General features: G+C 39.5%; 1 protein-coding gene and 1 long non-coding RNA gene across 3 annotated transcripts in view; one reads left to right on the forward strand and one right to left on the reverse strand.

Moving 5' to 3' along the window:
• LOC109300870 overlaps positions 1-2,270 on the forward strand; it is an 8,183-nt gene extending 5,913 nt beyond the window's left edge. The window contains exon 3 of the long non-coding RNA XR_002098350.1: positions 2,261-2,270. This is a non-coding gene — a long non-coding RNA (uncharacterized LOC109300870). The remainder of the gene's footprint in view (positions 1-2,260) is intronic.
• Positions 1-8,357, reverse strand: part of MARCH1 (membrane associated ring-CH-type finger 1) — a 548,671-nt gene extending 540,314 nt beyond the window's left edge. For both annotated transcript variants that reach the window (XM_019521737.1, XM_019521739.1), the window contains exon 1: positions 8,297-8,357. The gene's annotated coding sequence lies outside the window, so the exon portion shown is untranslated. The remainder of the gene's footprint in view (positions 1-8,296) is intronic.
• Positions 8,358-9,022: the final 665 nt, after the last annotated feature.

Genomic DNA, 9,022 nt, shown 5'->3' on the forward strand with positions numbered 1-9,022 from the left:
TCCCCACTCCCCAACCCCAACAGAGTTACCAGCTGGAGGCAGCTGTGTCAGTTGCCTGTTTAGTCTATGGCTGAATCGCTGAATCTTTTCCAAATCAATTCAGAGCTTTTAACTGGTCTCCTGATTCGATTTGGGTTTGGAGATTTGGTCCCCGAATTGGGCCAAATCTCCTCCACATCGATTGGCTACCGAAGCTTCACACAACCCTACCACCCAGCCTCCCCTGCCAACACCAGGAGAGGAAGGGGCCTCTCCCCCTGCAATCCAGCTCCCATGGGGGGAGGGGAGCTTCCAATTTTGCGTTTGCCCAGTGCCCCATTACACTTTAATCTGCCTCTGGCTGAGGCCGAGGGAGCTGGGCCCGAATCAGTGGGCCAGGGCTGGAAGCCTACAGCCAGAGAAAAGGGGAGCTAAAACCAAGAGGCCTGAGGCCTCTATAAAAGAACCAGCCTGTAAACTGAGTAACACTGGTGAGGCATGGGTGTGACTGTAGGGGTGGAAGGAGGCCATAAATATAGCCCTTAAGGCAAGCAGGGCATGAGAAATGAAGGCAGAGAGAGAAAGTGAGCATCCTAAGCTCACCAACCTCTGAGGGCAGCCTCCCCTCTTTCTTTTTTAACATCAAGGCATGGCAGGTGAAGAGGTAGGGTGAGACCCTGAGAGGCCTTAGCAGGAGCCAGACAGGGTTGAATCAGTTATAAGGGGGCATAGCAGCTGCCCTCAGGTGCCTTCCTGTCACACTGATGTCTAAAAGTCTTCATCTAGAAATACACAGAACACCCAAGAGCACACTATACATCTGCTATGCATGCCATTACAGAAAAAGCAAATGCCAAGGAGAATTCATGTTTTGCAACACAAGTATCTTTTTAGATCACTTTATTCTGAAAGATTTCCCAACACCCATGAAGATTAAAAAAAGATGATGTTTTCAAAAGTAAAATACTAATGTTCACAATTATTTAAATTTTCTGATGAGAAGCAGGCGGTAAATGAGTTCAAAATATTCAAGATCAAGTGCCTCAGTTTAGACCCATAAATAGTTTTATGCCTTTATAATGAGGTGGAAGAAGCTAAAACAATAATGCATAAAACAGATTTTACACTCTCCACCTTCCTAAACTTCTGCTTAAGTATTTGCTGAAGCATATGCCAGAGTTCTGCATAAAAAAGCATTACACGAAGTTAAACCTCAGAAAAAATACATGTAAGAGTCTGATAAACAGATGTTAATAATTCCCACTCAGCTTCAGAAAAAGTATTGTTATAGTTTCTAATATTTAATAGACAAAGAAACAGGCACTGCAAAAAGATATAACGTAATGAAAGGGTTTTTTTATGATATCATTTATTGTAAAAGGTTACCTGAAGAAGACAATTCTATGCCTGAAAACTTGTCTAAAAATCTCTCCCAATTATAGTGGTCCAACAAAAGATATCACAAGACAACCTTTGCCTCTTCTACATTTCCAACCATCATGGTTACAACATTCCAACCCTGCTAAATATGTTGGAGACAGTTTGACATATTTACCTTTTAAACAAAAGCAACTGGTAATAAATCTGCTAGTGTCCTTCATCCAGACTTCCTCGCTTTATTGCTGTTATACATGTTCAAGTAATGTTATACTTCTACATTTAAGCACCCGCTTATAGATGTTTCTCTCTGATGTGTTTTTAGAGATTGTCCATAAAGGATAAATGGGATGATTGCTAAGAGAATTGGCTACTATTAAACTTCCATATAAAGCTTCAAAAATGGCTATTGAGCATGTCATTAACTGTGGGACCCTACTCTTAGATCTTTCTGGGACTGTCTAAATGACTGATAACGCTCTGCCTTCTGCATGTGTACCAAAAGATAGCACCATAACTAAAATCCATGTCTCCTCTGGAGAGAGGTAGGAAAAGTGAGAAGATGAGGTGAAGCCATATACTAAAGAATAAAGCACATAAATTATATTTCAACGTTAGTACAGCCCTGTAATCCACCTAAATTTTAATGCCAAATTACCTTATCTTTACCAATACTTTAACCCATGTTAGTCCACTTTTTGCAGACAATGCGAGTTAACAATTTCTGGTAGTAGCAGCACTGGTCGTATATGTATAGTTTTTGCTAAGTCAATATAATAATAAAATATTTTTGCTAAAAGCATGTAATAGGATTACAAATTCCCCATCTTAAAATTAAAATAGTACATACTGCATGATACAAAAAATAGATAAAATTAAGTTATATATAATAGTAGAATAAAAGTAAAAACAAGGGAATTCTATTTTATTTTTGCCATTATTTGTACAAGTAACACAGAAACACCTAAGAAGTATAGGACAGCCTGTAAGTTGTTAGAGCCATATTGCTTTTTGCTTAGTAGACCAGTATTTAAATTTTTTCACTAATTCTTATTTTCCTATTCATTCTTCAAATAACAAAGACAATCATAAATAGTGATTTACCTATCTCATTCCTCCCACAAGAGCATATCCCGTTCATATATGGGATCTGACACCAGCTGTTCATGAGGAATGCAGGCAGATCTCAGAAGGAATCACAGTTTAGTAATAGCTTCAGCTGTTTGTAGTTTTATACTTCATATACGTAGTTTTCTAGCCCAAAAGAGTGCTTTAATCTTTAAAAATGGGAGGTTTCAGAAAATCTCACTGCCTGCATATCTGTCTGCGCACTGACATCTTTGGGAACCTATACATGTGCTCTGGGGTCTGGGTGAAGGGCGTTTAATTAGAGCGGCTCTCTGGAGCCGCTCTAATTAAAACACCCGCAGCATCTTGTGTATTCACCATCCTGCATTTCAAAATTGCAGCAGGGTGCTTTAACTAAAGCTCATTCAATGAGCTTTTAAGTGCCCCCACAACCATTTTGAAACATGGGACGCTCACTGAATATGAGACGCTGCAGCATGCTGTCTGCTCTGATGCATTTGAATCAGAACATGTCAGAGCATATGTAAAAGTGCCCTTTAATTTTAAATTTAAGTTCTGTTTTAAATATAGGGGAAATATTCGATCAGTGACAGTCAGCACATTTTCTCGGCCATTTATGTGGAGTGGAATACTAATGTTATTTAACCATGCAACCAAGAACTTACTTGGTAAAGGAACAGTTTGTAAAACACACTTCTTAGGGTATCTGATAGGAGCAAAATTTCTAATTTTTACCCAATAATTTAGAATCCTTAATTGAGCTAAAATGCTTACATGAAGCAGAACCATTTCAGAGCATATGAGCTCCTCTCTCTCCCCATGATAGAAAAAATCCCTAATTTTTATTTGGATTTTATTTGTACCAAATTCTATTTTTGAATAAAGCATGGGGTCCACATCCCCTAGTTCTGCTCCATTCAATAAAATGGACACTGCATTAGACCTACAGACCTTTAGTTCTGTCAGTACTACCTTTCTACCCATCATGTTGTACAGGATAAAATTCCAATCAAGGCTTATTTTACTTCAATATGCTTATTCCAGCTCAAATTTGTATTAAGATAGATTCCAAAGTATTTAAATGAAGAAACCAACTCTAATTTCTTTTTTCTGTAAAAACCACATTCATTTCCTCCTTTTGTTCCCCAAATCCAGTACTGTACTTCGGCTTTAGCCATGTTGATTTCCAAGCTATTTGGGACACAAAACTGCTGAAAAGTATCTAATAACCTTTGGAGGCCTATATGGAATTATAACATTAATAGCACATCATCTGCATAAATCAAGGTAGGGTCAGAATCATTTAATATCATAGCTCCATGGAACTGATTCCATGTTAGCAAGTTTTGGATCATTCAAGAATACATTAAAAAGTAGTGGAGCAAGCAAACATCTTTGTCTTACTCCTGAATTGCTGCCTCAGAGAATCTTTTGCACTCACAGTGAATCCCATAGGGCAGTTTTTACCAGGCTGCTTTCCTGCATACAGCATCATTTCGGCTTTGCTAGGGAGGTACGGCATGCACAAATTCCTGGCCTTTTCTTTGAAACAGAAAAGAACAACCCAAATGAAATTGCTCCAAGTCATAGCTTGCTGTGCCTCTCTCCTCTTTTGCTTTCTCCCACCACTATTGCTGTTCTTTACAATGTTACCAAGTTTCTCTACAGGTCTAAGTGCAAACAGTAACGGCAGGATTGCAGGAATAATGGCCATATCCCATCCTGAGCCACACTGATATGCTGATGAGCTCAGAAAAATCACTGTTCATGTGCTTCACACCTCCTTTGTGACTTTCCTGGACCTTACCCCTTCTCTCATTTTAATATTTGGCCCACTTGTGAAGTTCACTACCTCAGGATAATGCCTACTGAAATAACTATATTACAAATGTTATTAGAATTGAACACAACTAATCGATTAATTCCTTGAAGATTTTTTACAGAATTTAAAAGCTAAAGTCTGATTTATAAGGGAAGTTCAGCAATAACCTGACTGAGAGATAAATTAATTGTTATGTATAATTGGAAGAAAATGTAGAAGAATACTATGTATTAAAGAGCTCTTCATTCTAGCAGAGGAAGGCATAACAAACATAATAGCTCTTAACTGGAGCCAAACAAATTGTCCTAACTAATTTGGCACCAAGAAGTATCAACAAGAGACTGAAATGCCAAGGGGACTGTAGGATTCACCATTTCTTGATGTCTTCAAATCAAAGCTGGAAGCCTTGTCAAAGTAAAGGATAAGTTATGAGGACCAAATGGATGAAAACTGGTGGCCTGTGATATACTGCACCATCAAATGTTCCTTTCTGGCCTTCAACTATAAATATTCAAGCCTTAATTGTGGAGTGACAGTCATCCCTCCATAATAGTCCTATTTTATTTTATCTGTCCCCAGGCCAAGTAAGATATTATTCTCTCCTTTCTTAAAAACAAATACTACAAAAATAAGTGTTTCCAAGACTTGCAAATGAGGCATCTTGTACATACAAACAGAGACCTCTTGTATAAAACACACACAGAAAACGTTATGTGATTTCTTCCACAATGGGGAATCCTCCTGTAAAATAAAGGGTTATAAAAGATCTCTCAAGTTAATCCTAAAACATCATTAGCCTCTCCCTATTTTGCACTGAAGTTTAATAAAGACAAAACTATCACCATAATTCTAGATGTTTAAGGGGACAGGAAGGTCTATAATCAACTGCAAATTCACCAAATATCGGGATATGCTGCACAGTCTGCTTTGCAAGGGAAGCATTTTCATAAGAAATTACCTTTGAGTTAAGGCATTGAACTAGGAGTCAAAAGACTAAAAGTCAAGGGCCCTGCATTGGGACTCAAGGCTGCATACTGGCACAGGGAGCTTGGGGGTTTGGGGCTTGGGAGGGGAGCTTGGAGGGGGCTTTGGGGCTTGGGAGTGGGGAACAATGTGCAAGGACTGGGGACCAGAGCTGACAGCTTGGGAGTCACAGGCCACACACCAGAGCTGGTGACTTTGAGGCTATACCTGACACAGCCACAGCAGCACTAGGAGTCACATGCCAAGTCTGCCCCTGTGCACTGGCTCTAGGGCCAGTACATGGTCTTAGACTCAGCACACCGAGTCCAAACTGGCATGTGGCTCCAAAATCGGTGTGTGAGGACCAGCTTGATCCAGTGCACTGTTGAGGAAAGATTTCCCATGGGGTCAGACATTTGGTGGTGGAAGGGAGGTTGCAGGGGACTTTGGGAGCCATGGAAATTAACTCTGCCACTGCTCTCCCCCTCTCCCCACCGAAGTCTGGATGTATGAGGAGCCTTGTCTTCACAAGTAATCTACACTCTTGATTTTCCCCAGTTGGTTTGGGGGAAAAAAACTGAAAGTAACATGCAAGAAAATATGGTACACAAAAATTTAGTTCTTAGTTTTAGAAGGACCTGCAATGACAGTCATTCAACTATGAGAAAAAAACGTAGTAAAACAATGCTAAGATTCACACTGTACAAGCTAAGCCAGTCCTGAAGGTTAGTGCCTACCAGTTGTAACCAACACTCATGGCCTCCCCCCATTATAGCAACTCTATAATTAATGCCCTTTGTTTACAACATAGGCTCAAGGGCTTCATTTTTATCTGAAACCCTTTCTTAAAGATGGTAAAAAATGAGACTTGATGGATTTTAAACAGGAGGCTACCAAGTATTAGCAAAATATGTATGGCTCTAGTCATCCCTTCTAGATATAATTCATATATAAAGCATTTCATGTCATGATTACTGGCATGAATATGAAACTGGTTGACAGAGACTGAAAGTTGTTTCCATCTGCTTGCTACTCAGTGGCCTCATTTTAGTGTGAAATGAGTTAGCAGGGTAAGTCCAGCCACACAATGACACCAACTGGCAGTCCTAGAGGGCTCAGCAAAGAAGCCAAGTACTGATAGCCGTGGAGAATTAATTACTCTTTCACCTTCTACAGATGGCCCTACAAGTCTGAGGTACATGATGAGGACAGCTTGCACTGATGTTGCTTATGCTGTACTTGTTCTATGATTAAACAGAAGACTTTGGTTTCTACTCCTGACAATCTGGTCCCTTTCACAAGGGCTGAAATTTGTTTCTAAAAATTTAGCATAGATCAGGCAAGTCAAGAAAAGAAAAACGTATTCCAATTTACTCTAATATGCCAGATTTCTCTGGAAACTGGCCAAATAACTTTTTATGCACTGAGCTCTAGGTTTCTTGCAGCTTCATAAAACACTTCAGATCTCATTTAAAAGAGTGAACAATGCCATTAAGTATCTGAAGCCAACCTGCAGCATTCCGCTATACTGGAGTCACTGAACTAAGAGATAAGTAGTACTTGCATGGCTCTCTAACTTTCAATAACAATGCCATCTTGTGGAAAATTATAGAAGTAGCACAGGCAAGCCTATCCACCCACCACCTTTTGAGCTAACCAGGAGAACAGGAGATGACAGTAAATCTTCCTAATGAGAACAAGCTCATTTATGACAAAACCAAAAATATAGACAGGGATGAATAACAGGTTATTTTTTACATGGTATCAGCCACAAGTAAAGTGGATCGAAATAGGAAGGGAATTCTCACCAGCAGGGGAGGAGGCTAGGAATACATATAGACATTTGTAGGAGTTAGGGGGAAGTTAGACTGCATTAAAAAGGACACCTGATCTAACTTAGTTTGCCCAGGTAACTTAGAGGTCTAGTAAGGGCCATCTAAGTGCAAACTGTACAGAAGTTCCAGGAAGGTTAGATTGGTTTAAAAATGGCCAATCTCATCTAAATCAATCCTACCTCTTAAGTAGTCTAAGTTAGATTTGGTTGGCCATTTGTAGACTAACCTAACTTTCCTGAACTTCTATACAGTTCACAGTGCAGCATCAGGACTGGGAAAGTACAGCTGATAGCCCTAGCCCCAGAGTTGTGCTTTTCCTCTGGCACTTAGCCCCCTAGCTACCTGTCTGCTACAGATCAGCCAATCCCTCCCCATCCTGCAAACTGCTCCTGGTACCAGATTTACCAGCATTTGCTGATGCCAAGAACCAAGAAAAGAAGTCCCAGTGGGGAGAGATGCAGGAGGGATCCCCCACACAGATGCTGTCTGCCCCCCTTATTCTTCCAACAGATCCTGCCTGCCCTCCTGAACCCCCTGTGGATCCCCAATTCCCCCTGAGCCTGCTTGCCCCCCAACCTCCCCAATACCCCTGCTAGCCCCATCCTAACTTACCTTAGATCAGGTCACTAATTTTATCTCAATCTAACCTCTCTAAATATCTGTACCCAGACTAATTGTATAATTGTAGGAAGAAGAGCTGCTAATCTGAGTCAGTAAAAAGAAGGGAGCATTCTGTTTCCATGACAAGAGGGTGAGCTTCAGCCTCTGAAATCCATTCCCCATTGTTTGTACATGGATTTGTAGCTAACTTGCAGGAGAATGAGCTAAGTATCAGCTTGCATATCCTGGATTTTTTTTATTAGGTTTATTTTGTCCCATCAACATCAATTCCAGTTCTCATGCCAACAGATGGCAGGTATCATTTTTCAATATACAGTGAAATTCTGGGTTTTCACTGCAATAGAAAAAAAAGATTACGCAGCTATGAAAAAACATACTTCAAACAATAAGTGGACAAAACACAATACCTGCAGGACAACAGATTGCTTGGACGGCCGATTCTCTCTTCTGTAATGATGCTTATATTTACATCCTGTTGATTTACTTTGGGCTCAGATCCATAAAAGATAGCTATGTGGATAGATCTTTCCACATCCCAATTGAAGTCACATATGCACATCACATTTCTGAAGAGTTCTTTTTCAGGAGCAAGTTTTAAATAATTTCTTACCTACGTAGTAAGTCAGACATTTATGAAGACAACATCCAACAAAAGTAGGCTCCAACACTAAAAAAAAAAGAAAGAAAAAGAAAAAGAAAAAGAAAAAGGTGTTTTAAGATCTTGGTACATATTAAGAATTCATTTTTTCATGCACACATGATTTAATGATGATTTAAAAATCTTACAACCAGTTCTACATGTCAGAAAGTGTTAGTGTGCAACTATACAGTGTAAAGAATTTGGTAAGAGCTGTAGAGAGGAGGTGAGTATATGTGCAATGCAAACAAGATTCATGCAGTTCCAGAATCCAAATTGGGTCTTCTTCACATCCATGGAGCATTTGCTCATCTTTACTTCAAAGTTATAAAAAAAAAAGAAATAGAAACAGCTAGCTTTTTATTCATAACTATATAACAATTTCAAAATACTGTGCTGCCCATTACTTTACTCTGAAGAGCAAAAAATCTAGAAGTAGGTTAGATGTCTGAAGAACTGTACATGCCAAACATAAAATCTCTGGTTGTTAATCCAGAGGCAGGATGCCAAAGTTTCCAAAATTACACTAGAGATTAAGGAATAGGGATTGTATTTGGCAGCATATATTATCCAAAAGAAGTAGAACCAGAATATTTCAGGCACAGATAGAAGCATACTACTATGATGTGAAATTTTAGTTTTGGTTTATGGTATTTATTAGGCCTATGCAAAGCGGCTAGTATTCACTTTGGATTCAGA

The sequence above is a fragment of the Gavialis gangeticus genome, unplaced genomic scaffold (assembly GCF_001723915.1).
Source record: "Gavialis gangeticus isolate Ggan-Ray unplaced genomic scaffold, GavGan_comp1, whole genome shotgun sequence".
NCBI lineage: Eukaryota > Metazoa > Chordata > Crocodylia > Gavialidae > Gavialis > Gavialis gangeticus.